Raw genomic sequence first — 18,437 nt, forward strand, 5'->3', positions numbered from 1 at the left:
TCTGCAGGGATTCAAAAGCCTTCCTTTCCTGACAAACGAGTTGCTGTTTGACTATCCACCTGTTCCCAGCCATATTCCTCTCTCTCTTCCTATTTGGATTCAAATCACCCAGGATTCTTGGGTTCTGTCAGTCATTCGTCAGGAGTACGGATATCCCATCCTCCTTTTATGGGCATTCCTCTGCCTCCTCGGGAGCAACTTCCTTTTTTCCCCGAGGTTCTTAGAGCTCTCTTGTCTCAGGGTACTATTCAGGAGGTGCCTGTGTCCCAAAGGGTAAAGGGTTTTATTCAAGAATGTTTGTATGGGACTGATTCTAAACTGCTCTCATCTAAACATTTTTCTGTAGGTGCCTTGCTTTTGGATGTTGTCCCTTCAGATTCTGTTTCCTCTCTCTTGCCTTTCTGGTGTCTCTGGATCTCAAGGATGCCCATCTCCATAATCCGATCCATCCTGTTTTTCAAGAAGTTTTTGCATTTCTCTGTTTTTTTCCTGACATTTTCAGTTCTGTACTTTGGCCTTTCTACTGCCCCAAGGGTGTTGACCAAATGCTTAGCTCTTGTGATTGCTTTTTTCAGGCTTCACGGGATCCAAATATTTCCTTTCTGGGATGAGCTGCTGATTCAGGCATCCTCTCTGGAGGTCCTTTTGCAAAATCTTCATTTTGCCATTTCTCCTCTTCAGAGCTTGGGGTTCACAATAAGCTTTAAAAAGTCTTCTCTGACTCCTTCTTAGGATCATGTCTTCTTGGGTTGCAGGATTCAGATGGTGCCAATGCTGTTATCTCTGCCTCCTCCAAAGGCCTTAACTCTCATTTCTTACTTTCAAACTGTCCTTCCCCTGGCCTCCATTACAGCCAGGGAGTTTCTGAGAGTTCTGGGCTTCATGGCTTCCACCATTCCAATGCTCCCTCTGGCCAAACTCTATATGAGGAAGTTCCATTGGTTTCTGAAGTCATTGTGGCTTCAGCATGTGTATCCTCTAGACTTTACAGTTCCTCTTCATCCTTGTCTTGAGTAGGAACTTTACTGGTGGATTCAGCATGTTTCTGAATCCAGGGCTCCCTTTTCATCCCCCTCTTGTCTCTCTGTTCACAGACTCTTCTAATGTGGGATGGTGAGCAACTTTTGGCTCCCTGAAGGTACAGGGAGTGTAGTCTCCTCGTCAGCAGAAAGAGCACATCAGCGTCCAAGATGAGTGCTCTTCTGCTGGCTGTTCAGGCCTTTCATCCTTTTTTTTGTCCGGGGCTTCTCAAGGTATTTTCAGACAATACCACAGTGATGTGGTATATCAACAACCATCTATGCACCTGTAATTTCTTGCATGTATATTTGCTTGAATGTATATATGGAAAACTTTAACATTTATGTACTCATATTCAGTTGTGAAATATCTTGCAATGCTGTACCAGGTTCTTATCTACTCTCATTGTATATTCTGTACACTTGTATTTTTAACCAAAAGGGGAACTATCCTCTTATTGTATACTAATGTATGCTACTACTCTGTAATGTCTCTCTTGTAAATTTTTTTTCTCTGTAAACTTATGAAGTTTTTCTCCCCAGGACTCCACTGAAAATGGACACTTGTTGTCCAGTCATACTATCCTGGAAAAACAAATGTTAAATTAAAAATAAATAAAATAAAAAGATCAGAACACTGTGACAGACACTGAGCAGGGCCTTCACTCAGTCAAGAATGGATGCTTCACAAGGATGTGTTTCTGGACATTGTTCAACAGTGGGGTACTCCTCAAGTAGATCTCTTTACCTCCCCTCTAAACAACTTCCTCCGTTTTGTGCTAGAGTCCCAAATCCCCTGTTATGGAAGGTAGACGTCCTGTCATTTTCTTGGAAGGGGATGTTTATGCATTTCCTCTCCTTCCTCTCATTCCAAAAGTCCTGTTCAAGATTTAACAGTATGGTCCCAAAATCTTAACTCCCTTTTCGCTGCAACAGCACTGGTTCCCTCTACTTCTACATCTAGCCAATGGCAATCATCTTAAGTTACCTCACAGGGTGGATCTACTCACACACAAGGGATCTCTCATCCATCCCCACCTGTCCACGCTTCAGCTGACACTGTGGGTGGTAGGGTTTTGATTCCTCATAGACCACTTTTTCTGAGGAAGTGATGCAAGTCCTACAGGAGGCCAGGAAACTTACTACTAGGAAATCCTACTTATCTAAATGGAAGAGGTTTTCTAGTTGGTGTTTCTCTGTCATAACCTGGACCCACTTACTGTGGATGTTCATTTGGTTCTCTCATTTGTGCGAGTTGCTCAATGCTCATTTAGTCAGTTCTTCTATTAAGGCCCATTTATCAGCTGTATCCACTTGTCTTCCTTTAATTCCTCCTTTAGCGTCTAGATTGGAGGCTAAGCAGTTTCTTAAAGGCATCCTTAAAGTTAGACCTTCCTGGAAGCCTGTTTCTCCTCCCTGGGATCTTAATTTTATTCTGGAGAAACTGACTCGCGCTCCTTTGTTTCAGCTTCCTTGCAACATTGTTCTTGGAAGACATTTCTTTTGTTAGCTCTTACTTCTGCTAGATGGAGTTGCAACCCCTTATGGCTTGTGTGCCTTATTTCATTTTCCATGAGGACAGGGTGCCCTTGCGTACTAATCCTTTATGCCTAAGGTGGTTAATAAGTTGTCACCGAGTCATTCATTTGCCTACTTTTTCCCCCTCTCCACAATCTGACAGTGAAAGGGTGCTGCATACTTTGGATGTGCATAGACAGCTCAGAGTTTATTTGGGTAAGACTAATCAGTTTGTTTCCTTTCATCCTAGGTTTTTGGGATTGGCTGTTTCCAAGTAAACTATTTCTACTTGGATTTCAAAGGCTATTTCTTTTTGTTACACTTTTTTCATGCTGAGAGCCTTCCTTCTGTAAAGGTTCATTGTACTAGAGCTGTGGCTTCTTCTGGTGCTTTCTTCAAGGGTTCAGACACTAATTCTGTGCAGCTACCTGGAATTATGTGCATACTTTTACCAAACACTACAAGTTGGATGGTATCTCCAGAGCTAAAGCTGGTTTTGCTAATGCTATTCTTCATTGCTTCTTAGAGGGCTCTGCTGCTGCTTCCTCCTCCCAAGTTTCTTATTGAGCTTTGGCACTCTCCCAGAAGTTGTGAATTCTGCAGTGGTGAATATAAGGACATAGTACAGTTTTGTAAAATCTTACCATAATGATAGATGTCCTTGCCTTCACCAATGCAATATTCACTCCTTCCCTCCCCTATTTGTTTTTTTTTTTTTTCATTCTTGGATTTGCAGCTTCTGTTTGGTTTTCCTTGGACTGCTGTTCCTACTGGGGAATCATTTCTGAGGGTGGTATGCCTGAATGTCACCTTTATGCCCTACGCTATGCGAGGACCATTTGGATGACATTCAGTGTACCTTAAAGCAATGGTAGGCTTTGGTAGACTGGCCAGACATCGGGCTCCCACATTAGGGAATCCCATAAGTTATGAATACTGCAGCAGTGAAGGCAAGGACATCTACTGTTGTGGTAAAGATTTTACACAACTGTACTTTCTAATTTTTTCTGAATTTTTTTTTTTTAACAGGACTGGCAGTGTTACCAACACCACAGAACATTCGTGTTCATTCATTAAATTTCAAGAGTATTTTGTTGTGGGATCCAGTAATATTGGAGAATGATACAGTCAAGTACAATGTATCTTACGAAAGGTAAAGTAATTCAATATTTTGTAGAAAGTACTGATAAGTAAACCTAATGCACATTTGCACAGCTTGTCTTATGGGTTTATTTGAATTGATTCTGTCACTCTATTTTTTTTATTCCCTTAACATGTATTCAGAGCTATAGTGTTCATGGGGAAAAATATTCAAATTGCTGCTTGTATGCATATTTATACACACACACACACACACACACACACACACACACACACACACACACACACACACACACACACTAAATGTAAAAAAAAAAAAAATGTGAGCAGGCCTTTCTAAAGAACACAGACCTCCTCACCCACTCAAAGAAATGCACACTTTTTGGCTGACCCTAATTATGTAAATTCTGGATTGCTTTCCCTTTCTGCTCATCTGCTTTTCTTTGTCAAGAGATCTAATGATCATCTGCTTGGCAAGACATTTTCTTAAATCCTCTGCTGATATTCAGACCTCCTTTTTACCTATGTATTCCTTTATTTGTGTTCAGAAATCGGTGCAAAAAATGCTTCAGTCCCGCTTTTAACATTATCTTCATTTTATGTTATTTTATATGTTTTATTTTATAGTATTCTCCACTCTGCCCTGGTTTCCTGTAGCTAGGACTGCTTAAGTGCTGTAAAGTCAACCTGGCAGTATGATGAGAGAAATGTTGCCTGCCACGCAGGTATGGAATTGAGCTCTGGATGTTTTGAAAGCTGGTTTGGTGGAGAGGAATATTTTTTTTCTTCTGTGAGTTGCAGGAAACAGTTGTATCAACTATTTTACACTTTACTGACCGACATTTACAGTCCAGTTGTTTGATGTTCATCATAGTGATCAATGCAGTAGCCTTAGCTATATTGGTTATATCGTGCCAAGGGTACAACAGACAGCCAGCTTCCAAAGCTTCAGGGCACGTTACATGCATCCAAACTGTCAAGCAGCTCAAGTACTGCGGCTATAGAGTACTCTCCTCCTGAGACTTTCAAGGGTCGACATTCAGCTTGTGCATTCCTCTGCTGGGCTGATAGTAACCTTTGTTCCGTTTTCTTAATTTTTTGGACTGTCTCAGCACGTAACATACTTTTAAACGGAGCACTTGTTTTTTTTCTGTCAGTTGTACAGTAACTGAAAACATTTTTTTTTCTGTAGTTAAAGTTTATTTTTCATTTGTGGGGCTGGCATGGTAGTGCTTTTTACTGTGTTTTCTCTCAGTAACTTTTGTGGACTGATGGTGTTTACTGGCAATTGCTGCTAGTCTCCCCCAGGAAAAAGGCATAGTTTTCGGCTTTATGAAACAGACTACTGGTTCCACAGTCTGTCCTTTCAGGCACAAAAAGGAAAAAGTTAAGCAAACAGCCTTTGTCACAAGAGCTAGGTGGGTCACTGTACTGTGGCAATTTGTTGTACGTCAGACCAGTCATCTTTTACTTGTGATCCTGCTAGTGTAGCACCTCCAGCCTCTGTGGACTGTGAGTTAGCCATGTATGGCTGCTGAGGTCTCCTCAGTGGGCAAGTGAGAGCCACTATTCTTGGTCCTGAGGTTTCTCTCGTGTCAGAATGCTGTGTCCATCCCTGGGAAGTCAGCTGCTGCCCTTAGTAGCATTGTTGGGCCATTTTGTTGTCAAAAAAAAAGCTAAGCAGGTACAGTAAACTCTCAGTTAACCGGCACCCATGGGGATTGGTAGATGCCAGATAACTGTAGTTCCTGTTTGCTTGAGAGTTACTATTAAAAATAGGCCTAATACTGTACCCTATACTATTTGTTTGGTTTGACTTGTTCTTAGGTTGGGGAAAGAGGGAATTTATTCCTATAATTTTTAAAACTCTAAAAAACATAAGGTATGTTTCTGCGGGGGGGGGGGGTATGACAAAGAGCATCACATGAAAATTGTACTGTATTTCTTCAGAATTTTTTTTCCTGGTTGCTTGAGTTCCGGTTAACTGGGAGTTTACTGTATCTACTCCTACTCAGATTCATTTGTATAGGAGTAGTTTAATGGGTCAGGCTCATGGTTTAATCCAGGCTGTTGATCGTTTTCGTACAGTAGTTTCTGGTAAAGAAATGCAAGATTCTTAATCGCAACAGGAAGATGCAAGGACAGATACAGGGTTGTTTCTTCAGATTTTTTATTCAGATTGTGAGGAGAGTTCAGTGTCTAATGCGCCTGTGGAGGTTTCTCATTCTGAGACTATTGCTGGAATGTGCCAGTGTTTTCAGTGAGATATTTCAGAAACCACACCCATTCCTCTTTCCTTGTCTGGTTTAGAGGATGGGTACCAGCTGCCCCTAAAAAGGCAGATAGGATGTGTAAAGTTTCTCATTTTTCAATTTGTATGTACTATTCCCAAACCTGACCCAGCAACTATAGCTTTAGTTGATCCCACTGCTCTGAAGTATGAAGTACTTGGTTAATTCCAATCCTACTCTTATGATAAGGATGGGAAAAGTATTAATGGTTATGGGAAAAATTGTATGCTTGTGCACCTTTGAATTTCAGAGTTTTGAATTGTAAGGTTTGTATGTTAGTGTGTTCTGACAAGTTGTGAAAATATGAGGAATGTTTTATTTGCTGTTTCTTGTGAGGAAAAATCTGCTTTATTGCACAGGTCACTACTCCATTGTTTACACTGCATGTATGACTCTGATACTACCTCTAGGGCTATGGCCACTGATACTATTTTAAAGAGGTTTCCATGGCTGCATTCTCGGAACCTCCCAGTTGATGTTAAAATGAGATTTTAAATTCTCCCTTGGATAGCTATTGCATTTGGCTCTTCTGCTGCAGAAGTGATCAAAAAGTGTGATCAAAGGGGCAAGCAAATCTAGGGAATCTCAAGATTTTTCAGTTCTCCTTTTCTAAAATGTCCAAGGGATTTTCTATCTCCTCATCCAATTTTGGCAAAAAAACAGAATAAACAATCTCGGCAAAATTCAGGTAAATGGGTTTAAGAAGAAATGGCAAGGGGGTTCCAAAAAGAAGTCGCGAACCTCCCAAAACCAAGATTAACCCAACAAGTCAGAATGGTTGTACAATTGATCTTGTGACACCCTACCACACTGAAAGTTTGAATCCCCATTTTTCTGTTTGATAACTGAGTGTTACAGAAAAATGAGTTCAGAAAATTAGTTGTCAACTTTAAAGATGGCAGTATGAAGAAGGTCTTCCTTTCCAGGGGAGTAATTTCTCATCCTCCAGATAACGCTATTCTACTTGTTATTGCTTGCTGTCCCAAGCAGTGATGCAGCCTGTTCCTTCTTCTCAGGTGGGGATGGGCTTTTATTCAGGGATGTTCCTAGTACCGTGCATGTAACTCAAAAGCTGACTAGATACTTTTGTACATAACAAGTGAGAATAATAACTTCAAATTATAATGGCAACACTTTCCACATTATCGTTAAATGAGTATAGCCTCGCAGGTATATACAAAAAAAGAAAGTAGTGAATTTATATTAAAAAAATGCAAGACTGCAAGTAGCTATGCTGTATGAGACAAATTTAGAAAGAACTGAGTTTCTGCATTTGATAAAATTATTTTGGTATTATTCAGCAGAATGTCTGTGACAAAGAAAAAGAGGTGTACTTGTATTAATTGCTAGAGGATCTCCAGTAGTGATAGAAGAGGGGAAAATAGATAATGGTAAATTTGTAGTAGTAAGGGGCTACTGGCAAGTGAGGATGTTTAGGCCAGCACATGTTTATATTCTACCTAAAACTGCTATGATGGAGCTTAAAAAATTCTGGGAGAAATCGGCTTTCAACACTGAATATTACTTCTAGTTGGGGAATGGAATTTGATATTCAACAGTGAGGATGCATCAATGGAGCTATTAAGGAAGAGGCTAGAATTTTGAAGAAATTTATAAAAAATATTTAATATGGGTGATTGTCACTGTTGGTGACACCCCAACCTCATGTGCAAAAATGGGATAAGGGGGCGGGGGGGTTGTGGATGGATGTGAATTCAGTAGTAGGAGCTTGTATAAAATTTACATATTATTCCCCAAGGTACAAAAACTGGGCTAGGCTAAACAGAAATTATATTTCTCAGGAACATGTATATTTAATTGAAAGTTTTTATATGCATTCAATAACAATTTCAGATCACGTGCTAATAATTAAAATAAAAATGAGACTCTGGTATTTCACCACCTGTCTGTTAAACAGAGAAGTTTAAGGAACGGGTAGTGGAAATTGTTTGGGGGTAGTTAGAGAAAACTGCTTTGGGCATCTATTGTGGTGCGCAGTATCCTCAAGATAGGAGAACACGATCACAAACTGCACACCATGGCAGGGCTAGCCACTGAACTGTGTAAAATATGGCTCTAGGTGATTCGGTCATGTTGACTGTCGCCAAAAAAATGGGCATGGGTAGTTACCGGTGATAAGTGAGTTGAGGACCCAGCCTACTCTCTGACCCATGCCAGGGACCCATGCTAACGGTGGGAGGGGTATATGTGCCCCTATTGGCCAGTGTGTGCCCGCCATAAAAAAAGCCCAGCAGCCCTGGGTCAATAGGCTACTGGCTGGCCGGTGTCTAGTTGCCCAGCCTGGGTTACCTGGGATAGCTCTGTTGAGTGAAAGCCGGACATAAAACCAACCAACCTGCCAAACATGAACTGAGAATTGCTACGCTTAATGTAGGTTCACTGACAGGACGCAGCTTAGAAGTGAATGACATGATGATACGGAGGAGGCTGGACATCCTATGTATCCTAGAGACAAGATGGAAGGGCAGTGCAACAAAGCCACTTGGCTTGGGATCCAGACTCTACTACTTAGGTGGTGGACAGGCTAGAAATGGTGTAGGAATTGTGGTGAGACAGAAGCTTCATAAGTTAGTGAGGGATATCATCAGAATTAATGACAGACTCATGGCAATCAGACTCCAGTGTAATGATAGGACAGTATTCATAATCTCAGCCTATGCCCCACAGCAGGGTTGTGATAGTGAGGAAAAGAGTGCATTCAGACAGCAGTTGCAGGACCTACTAGATAAAGCAGGACAACATGAATTGGTGTTGATAATGGGTGACTTAAATGCACATATCAGGACAGACAGAACAGGATATGAGGGCTGCCTGGGTCCACATGGGTGGAGCAGTAGGAATAAAGGAGGAGAAGCCATTCTAGACTTCTGTCTGGCAAATGGCTTGATAGTAGCCAACACATGGTTCAGAAAGAGAGACAGTCACAAGATCACATACAAGAGTAGCCAACATGCAACTCGGGTAGACTTCCTTCTAGTAAGGAAAAGGCACTGGGGTAGAATCCATGATTGCAAAGTCATCCCCAGTGAAACAGTCGGTTCACAGCATAAACCAGTAGTTGCCACAATCAGCTGCAAGCAGTGGTCAGAGAAGGCTCTAAGGTCAACAGAGACCAGGCTGAAGACCCGGAAGTTGACTGGAGAGAAAGTACAGCAGTTCAAGGAATTACTCAGAGCTCTAGCACCCCAAGAAGAGGAGGAAATAGGTGGAGTTGAAGAGTGGCAGCGCCTAAAAACAGCATGTGTTAGGACTACAGAAAAGATATGTGGCCGAGCCAGGTATTGAAATAAGGTACATAAGGAAAGCTGGTGGTGGAATGCAGAAGTGCAGGAAGTAATCAAAAGAAAGAAGGAGTGCAGGAAGAAGTGGGAGATTGAAAAGACTGACCAAGCTAGGAAGGACTACTGGTTGGCTAACAAAGAAACTAAGAAAGAAGTTGCAATAGCAAAGAATAGGGCATCAGAGGCAGCTTCTGGAAAGTGACTCAGTAAGGGGCACAAAGAAACTATACCAGGTTGCAAGGCAAAGACAGAAAGATAAAGAAGATAGTCAGACACCCTTCATAAGGGATTCCAACAACAACCTGCTTACCAGCCCACAGGACATCAAAGGCAGATGGAAGGAGTATTTCCAGCAGCTTCTGAATGAAGAAAACCCCACAGAAGCGGTACTGCCCCAGAAACAGCCTACAATGAGAGTAGAAGAGCAGCCCAGCTTAGAAGTAAGAGCAGCACTAAGGAAAATGAAGTCCGGGAAAGCAGCAGGCTCAGATGAGGTCACAGCAGATATGATAAAGATGCTGAGTGAGCTAGGGGAGAAATGGCTCCTGAGGGTACTAATTGCAGTGTGGAGAGAAAGGCGTATCCCAGATGACTGGAGAATAAGCATACTTGTGCCAGTGTACAAGAACAAAGGGGACATCCACAACTGTGGACAGTACAGAGACATCAAACTCCTACCACATTGCATGAAAGTTCTGGAGAGGGTGATTGATAAACGGATACGCAGAGTAGTAGAATGTAAGATGGGAGATGAACAGTTCAGATTCAGATCAGGATGCAGCACAATTGACCCGATGTTTGCATTGAGACAGATACTTGAGAAGAAACTAGAGAAGAGGAGAGAGTCAAACTGGGCTTTCCTAGACTTGGAGAAAGCATATGACAAGGTCCCAAGAAAGCTGATCTGGGCAGTACTGCGGTGGTTTGAAGTCCCAGAAACATTGGTAGAATTAGTACAGGCTATGTACAAGGACCCAGTGACTCAAGTACGAGCAGTGTTTGGCCTCACTGAGGGGTTCCCAGTGGGAGTGGGTGTACACCAGGGTTCAGCTCTGAGCCCACTGCTGTTCATACTGGTAATGGACTACATCAGCAAACAGGTTGGAGGGGTCAGAGCAACAAAGCTTCTGTATGTAGACGATGTGGCAGTACAGGCAGACTCTGATCGAGAACTTCAGCAAAGGGTAGGAGAATGGAATGCAAATCTGAAGTCACATGGGATGAAACTAAGCACAGATAAGACAGTGGTAATGGCAGCAGATTGGGGAAATTAGAAGAAGCTGAGAATAGAGATAGATGGGAAGATAGTGGAACAGGTAAAAACAGCTTCAAGTATCTGGGAGGGGTGGTTGAGGAGAAGGGTAGTCTGAATGAAGAGGTCAAAGCTAGAATCAGAGGGGCTCCAGCCAACTGGCATAGAGTATCAGGTGTAGTCTATGACAGAAGAATGCCAAAGAAGCTGAAAAGTAAGGTGTACAAGACAGTGGTGCGACCAGTACTACTGTATGGTACAGAAACCTGGGCAGTAAAGGCAGAACAGTTGAAGAATCTAGAGGTGATGGAAATGAAGTGCCTGAGAAAGGTGGTAGGATGCACACTGCGGGACAGGCGAAGAAATGAGGACATAAGAGCAGAAGCCAAAGTAGCTCCAATTGCAGAAAAGATCGAAGAGAACAGATTACAATAGTATGGGCACATGTGTAGAAAAGCAGAAGACAATCTGGTGAGGGAGATTTGGGACAAAGCAGAAGACAATCTGGTGAGGGAGATTTGGGACAGACAGGAAGAAGGTAAGAGGAAGCGGGGGCATCCAGCAAAGAGGTGGATGGATTGTGTGAAAGAAGATCTGCGACAGTCAGGCATGAGTGTTGAAGAAGGCAGGAGAGTGGCACTGAATCGAGAGAGTTGGTGACAGTTAATACGATACCCCGACCCCATGTAAATGGGGAAAAAAGGGGATGATGATGACGTTAGGGAACATGCCATGACGGTTTCAAGTCCTTTTGGGATACCAAATAAATGCAGATAAAAGAAAGGCAATAGAGGTAAACTGTTACCCACACACAAATTGGTTCAATGATACCTACATCATTTTATCATGTTCCCATAAATATGGTTTAGAGTATGGGATAAAGGGGATTCTGGTATGGCCGCTAAGGATATGTGGGAAGACACTAAATGAAAGATTATACAAAAACTGTGTAAGTGGAAGCTCTTGTTTAAGGATAGCAAGATACAAGCAGTGAAAATGTTTAGTCCATGTACTTTTATTTGCAGGTCAGGCATATTTATGTCATCCAGAAAAGTGGATAGCGATAGAGTTGAGGGATTTTATGTGGGGGGGGGGGGGAGAGCAGGAGTCAAGTGGGATAAGTCTATCTTTCCAATAGAAAAATGGCCTTGAGATTTGCTGATCTGAAGGGGTGTTTGAGCTGCGTAGTTAGGGTGCTATACATATCACAAGCGTAAAGCCGTCATTCATAGTGGAAAAGGATGATGATGAAATGTGGGAACCTCAAGAAGTAAGGAGAGAGTGGAATTTTGGAAGCAGATCCTTAGAGAATAACAATCATACAGGATGTTGTATTCATAAAGCAGCACTGTGTATTCTAAGAAGTAAACTAACATGGGAGTGGAGAAAGACTCTACCAATAGGGATGACTGCAATTAGGAGTATGAAGAATGGGCAAGAGGTGACTGGAAGGGTTCCTATTATATGCTCCAAGACGCATTCCTTCGAATACATCTTGATCAAACTTGAAAGCACGATACGGCAAAATAGCAAAACGGCATGTAAGCGATTTCTTTCCCTGGGAAAGAAATCGTTTGGCTGCCTCGGTTACTTTGCCGTTTTCGTCCTTGTAGAGCGCCCTCGGAGTTGGTATATTTAAGTAGGGGTGTGGGGGGGCACACCCTTGGAAAAAAAATCACTGTTCTAAATGTTGGAGATTGTAAGCTTTTGCTTACATGAGGTCGATAAATCAGTGTTCGCTGATTTTAATATAGACCAGACTGGAATTTTACTGCAGAAAACTGGCAAAGGAAAGAATATACTAGGAGCAAATAATTAGAGAAGGAAAGGTAATAGAGTGGGAAGAGGCCAAGAATTCATTTGGACTGCTGGCTTGAGATTACCTTCCCTATCAAAGACTGATATTATAGTATAGGCAAAAAAAAAGAAGTAGGGGTTTCCTAAGCAAAAGATCAGCACTGGTAGAGTTTTTGTCGAATCTATAACAGAATCTGCTGTTAGGTGATAATTAGTAAGGCATACAAAATATTGCATGATAACTGTAGGAACCAGTCAGAGAAGGTTTAGGATTGGAAAGAGAGGTTGGATAAGTAATTCTCAAAGAAAGAATGGGAGGATACATGTATGGCTCCCAAATATGCAACAAAGCTTAGAAGATTCAAGGTCTTTGCTTGGAAGTGTTTGCATAGGAAGGCAGACTTCAGAGAATTTTTCCTCAGGTAGATTGCAAATGTTGGAAGTTGTGATGTAGAAGAAAGAGGCAATTGGGAACATGTACTTTAGAAGTCTAATGAAACTGGCAGATGTTAAAAAATTCCTTGCAGACTACTTTGTTAGAAATGCTGAGTGAACAAATTGGTGTAACTAAGGAAATTATTGTTTGAGCTGTGATACAAAAATTAGCATTTCCTAGACTTGGGCATTGCTGAGTTTAATCCAACCATACTAGAAGTAGTGAATGTAGTAACAGAGATAAAAGAACTGGATATGGGATCTTTAGAAAAGGGTAGGAGCAAATTACATAGAAAAAAAAAACAAGTGGGAATTGTTGGAACAATAAATGTAGAATAATGTTTTGGAGAAGAAATGAGGTTTAAGGGAAGGCAGGAATTGAATGAACTATTTAATGTTTGGCTGACAGTGACTGTATTGAAGATTTTATGTGATTTATATTGTTTGCAACTGAAAATGTCAGTACAGGTTCTTTGGATTTGTGTAAATGTGTGATTGCCTTTGTCATAAGTGAAGATGTTTTTAAACAAAATGATGTTCCTAAAGACCAACACCTGTTCTGTTTCTTTCTTTCCTAAATCTGATTGTGAAAGTGCCCATATTCAAAATGATGTCACGTCGCAACTTTTTACCAGGAAAATTGAGAAGACATAACAGTAGACTTAAAAGACACTTATCATATCCCTGTTCATCCAGATTTCAGACTTTTCTTAAGGTTTTACATGTCTGATTCACATTCATTTCTCTGCTTTACCCTTTTGACTATCCACTGCACCAAGAGTGTTCACAAAGTGTCTAGCTCCAGATCTGATGATGACCATTTTCATTTTATCCTCGACATATGAGTTTGGTTCCGAGCCTCGGACCCGACTTGGCCATTATTACAGCTTGCAAAAACTCTCTAGCTTAACCCTTGCCCACAGTGCTGCTCTCCTAGTTACCACAGATCTCATTTGCCAATCTTCATGACAGATGTGTTCACCATTGCTCTCGAGCTAAGTTTTGCTTTTTTGACGTATTTCAAAATTTGAACGTTTTTTTTACTTCCTTTCTATTTTTCTTTAGAACCTTTTTAGATTTGTCCTGTCCTCTTTCCCTACACTTCTGTGTATTCTTAACTGTCCTTGTTAGTTTTTCTTCCTGCTGCTTTCTCCTTTTGTTGAAAAGAAAATTCCTTCTTTAGTGAGTGTTACTGTTTCTGAAGCTTTTCTACCTATGTGAGTCCCTGTTGACACCAATTATTAACAAACTTTGTAATTTTCATTATGGCTGATGAACCTAAAGTTTTTAGATTCAAAAGATGCCAGAAATGCAAGCAGAAAATTTCTGTCAGATGCTCATTTGCTGTGTGTTTATTGCCTAGGCCCTGTTCACCTTCAAAAAGACTGCTCTGTCACAGTTTGTCAGAGGGAGCTAGTGGAAAGACATAACAGACTTATTTTGAAGGGTATGCTTCCATCAGCCTTCAGTGAGGCCTTATCCAATGTTGACATATCCAAGAGTAAGACCGATGTGTCTTCTCTTCCTTACTCTTCTTCTACCAAAGCTTTGGAGAAACCAAAAAAGAGAAGCTTATCAGTGCCTTCCACTCTGTCGGCACCGTCCTTAAAGAGTCTAAGTCTTCGGTTCCTTTAGAACCCTTGGAACCAACATAATCCTGTACTAAAACTTCAGTACCAAAGGGACCTGTGGAACCGAGTTTATTGGAGCCAACTAAGTCTTCTGCACCTAGCGTTTCAATACAGAAGCATCTGGAATTTTTGAGAGACAAACTTTCGGCGCAGACATCTCTTTCATTATCGACTACTTCGGCACCAAGTAATTAAATTGACGAGCCATCCATTATGGATATTCCGAGAACCTCATATTCACCCTCTGTCTCCCCCTTGGCAGGAAGGCAACCTTCACCTTTTCTGGAAAGGTCAAAATTGCCCTCCACCCTTTCTTGTGCATTCCATCAAGAGCTTAACTGAAAATGATGTAGAGAGGCTGGTGAATAAGATACTCTGAGCGAGAGGGTTGTTGAATACCTCTTCGGCTAAAGTCCTCTTGATTATGGGAGCTGATCCTTCCCTTACCCCCTGATTTTTCTTCCTCTGACTTCATCTGAAGTATTAAGAGTTCTCTGCTCTGAGCTGCCCAGTACTGACTGTATCGGTTCCAAAGATATCCCTGTCTTTGGTCCTTTCAGATTTGGAAGCAGTCTGTCCTGCCAGCTCCAGGGGGCATGAGTCAGCACCTATTTTTTTTTTGGAGCTGTCTGTCCATCTTAGGGCTTCAGCATGGATCAGCTCAGCTCCGGCTTCGGTCTTGGAAGCTGCCTCTTCGGAGTGGGAGTGACCACAGTTCCAAGGCGGTCTTTCTTGGTTCTGGGCTCCATTTCCTCTTGGGGGTCCAGCATTCGAGACCATGGAGAAAGCTCTAACTGCTGCAGTTAGACGGTTGGCCCCTTCCACTTTGGAGCCAGTGCCCCTTTCTCCTCGCACCCAGATATTTATCCTGCACTCCCACTGGGTCAGTGAGTGCCAAGACCACAGGAGTTCCAGGTAAAAGTTCTCTCCTCTTTTAATACTTCCCCAGATCACCCCACTGAGGAGGTATCTAAGAAATGCAAGAGGAAGCACTTGATTCCCCAGAGGAATCTATCACTGAAGACAACAGACTTCAATGAAGGGGAAGGATCCCCAAGATCACCCGCTGATGATGTCTCCTTTGGAGAAATCTTGGAAATATTGAAACAGAGGAGTGACTGGAAGTCCCAAGATCCTCTTCCAAGGAGTATGTGTACCTGCTGGCCCTTGGCACTTGACCCTCTACCTCTTGTGTGATTTCACCCACTGACGAGCTCATTCATTTGATCTCTGTGGGTGTGGAAGGCCCCTGATATTATCGAACCTATCCCCAGGAGACCTAACAAAATTCTCTCCACCCCTGAAGGCAAACAGTTGTGGGCCAAAGGGTTAGCAGTTGATGCCATGGCTGTGGAGATGGCGACAAAGAAGGAACTGGCCAAAAAGTTTCTCTATCCATCCACCCAACATACTCTTGAGCAATGGATAGGCTTGGGCAGTGGGTCTATGCATCACTGACCTTTGTCTTAAGGTCCTTGAATTTCTTGGCACACTTTATCAGACTTCAGAGGGATCTTGTCAAGGAATTATTAAATACCCTTGCAGGAACCGTTTCTGCGTATGTCCAGGAAATGGTTGCTTCCTAGTTGGCTACCCTGAGTCTGTATCAAATTTGTACATGAGGCTTATCGCTCATGCAGCTGAAGGGACCCACCAGAGCAGCGGGTTCAGGTATTGCCATTAGGAGACCTGCCTGGATGCACCTATGTGACTTTGCAGAGGCATTTAAGTCTTCATTCATCAATGCATCCTTTGACAGATCAACAGTGTTTGGCACAAAAGTTAGAGAAACCTTATCCAAGTGTGAGAAAGATGTAAGACTTTCTGCTGTGGGCGTACGTTTTTCATCTCTCAAAGACCATTCTTTAGAAATCAGAGAAGCAATGGAAAAATGTGGTTCAAAAAGTCCCAAGGGCCTTTTCAGAACACATGATGTAGTTCTCTCAGGGGTAGAGTGGGAACTTTAATTGAAGATGCCACGTGGCATTGGTGACCCACAAAACCAGGATTTCCGTGATTCTTTCTCTGGTAAATCCTGCCAGCTCTCCTGAAAGGAGGCCTGATTGTCTTCCTCTAGGGGCAGTCGGGGAATGCTTATCCTTGCACCGAAATGCCTGGCTACAAATAACATTGGATGCTTGGGTGCAGAGGATTATATCGAGACGCTATACAGTTCTTTTTCCTTTCTTCTTCCTATAGGCAAGAAAATCCATGATGTTCCACCCGGTCAGAGGGTACAAGCATTTCTAGAAATCCAAAAACTGCTAGAAAAACAGTCATCCAAGGAGTCCTACCAGGCCAGAGAGAGTTTAGAATTTACTCAAGCTTCTTTTTGGTGCCAAAAAAAACAGGGGACTGGAGACCTATTTGGGATCTAAGTGTACTGAACAAATCAGTTTGTCAAACCAAATTCCTGATGGTCATGGTACAGTCCATTCTTCCATTTTTGGGAAAAGACGATTGGATGTGTTCATTAGATCTTTAGGGTGTGTTTTGTCATATAAAAATGAACAAACGATCCAGAAGATTCCTCTGCTTCCAGCTGGAAGCCAGTCACTTTCAATTTGGAGTTCTGCATTTGGTCACACCACAGCCCCCAGGGTGTTCACCAAGTGTATGGCAGTAGTAGCAGCTCACTTGAGACTGCAGGAATTGAGAATGTTTCCGTATCTAGATGATTGGCTCATTACCACTCCGACCAGACATCAGTTGACAGAAGCAAGAGACCATGTACTTGTGGGAGTAACTGTAAATTATGAAAAATCGAAATTGACCCCAGCTCAGAATTTAGAGTTCATAGTAGCCGTTCTGAGTACTCAGACTTCCATAGCTTATCTTCCCCTGTGAGATTACAGAAAGTCAGAGTTCAGGCACAGAAACTAATCCGCAACAGAAAAGTAACCTCTTGTCTACTCCAAGCACTGGGCTGCATGGCTGCAACTAGAACTCTAGTTCCCTTGGCAAGATACCACATGAGGATACTAAAATTGTTGCTAGCGTCTCGATGGTCAATGTTACACCAATCCATGTCAGACCTGATTTTGATCACCAATCTTTGCAGAAAAGATTTAGCTTGGTGAATGCATTCCGAAGATGTTCTTCTAGGCAGTCCTTTATCTCATCACAACCCCAAGCCATAGTGATCGCAGATGCCACCCAGATGGGGTGGCATTATCTGGGCAAGACTGTCGCAAGGCACTTGGTCCCCCACAGAGGCCAACTTGCATATCAGTGTACTGGAGCCAAGGGTAGTGCTTTTAGTGTTGCAAGTCTTTCAGACTGCTCTTTCTTCAAGAACGATTGCTTTTCAAATGGACAATATGTCAGCGGTTTGGTACATCAGCAAACAGGGAGGAACTAAATCCTATCCCCTTTGTCAAGGAAGCTGTCAGAGTGGCAGTGGGTGATCTTTCCACCACTTTCTGATAGCAATGCATTCCTGGAAATTGCAGTGTGATAGCAGATGAACTAAGCTGGTGCATTCTCCTGCTTCACTAGTGCTTTCTCAGTCCAGAGGTGACTGAAAACTTTTTCCGTCGATGGGGCCAACCGTGCTGCAACCTGTTTGCCTCTCCCCTAAACAACCAGTGCGCAACTACTTTGCCCTGATCCTCCCTCCGGGGGAGTCACCGAGAGATGCTCTTCATATTTGGCCCTCCAGACTGCTGTATGCCTTTCCCCAATTCCTCTAATCCCAAAATTCCTACAGAAAGTAATCAAGTTGAAGAGCAAATCCTCATTGCACCTTTATTGGCTTCAACAGATAAGGTTCCTCTTTGTTTGGCCTTATCTGATTCAACAGCCTTGGATTCTGGACCCGGCTCCAGACCTATCTCTTCCAGAGGGATTAATCCATCTGAACATTGTAAATCTCAAGCTGACAACTTGGTCTCTCCAGTTCTGTTAATAACCAGGCATCCCCCACTCTCTCTCTTCCCTGGTATGTCATATACTCTTAGCCTCTCATAAACAAGCTACCCTTAAACTGTCTAGTAAATGGAGGAGGTTTACCTTTTGAGCTCATAACAATACTGACCATTTTTCAGTGCTCCTTGATAAAGTCTTAGAATTTTAGCTTCACATTTTAAAGC

The 18,437-nt window shown here is 42.3% G+C and overlaps 1 protein-coding gene across 1 annotated transcript in view; it reads left to right on the plus strand.

The window, feature by feature from the left end:
* Positions 1–3,567: 3,567 nt before the first annotated feature.
* IFNGR2 (interferon gamma receptor 2) overlaps positions 3,568–18,437 on the plus strand; it is a gene marked incomplete in the record, with an annotated part of 238,908 nt that continues 224,038 nt past the window's right edge. The window contains 1 exon segment of the mRNA XM_044072944.1: positions 3,568–3,690.

The sequence above is a fragment of the Protopterus annectens genome, chromosome 5.part1, assembly GCF_019279795.1.
Source record: "Protopterus annectens isolate FY-2018-M chromosome 5.part1, PAN1.0, whole genome shotgun sequence".
In the NCBI taxonomy this organism is placed as follows: domain Eukaryota; kingdom Metazoa; phylum Chordata; order Ceratodontiformes; family Protopteridae; genus Protopterus; species Protopterus annectens.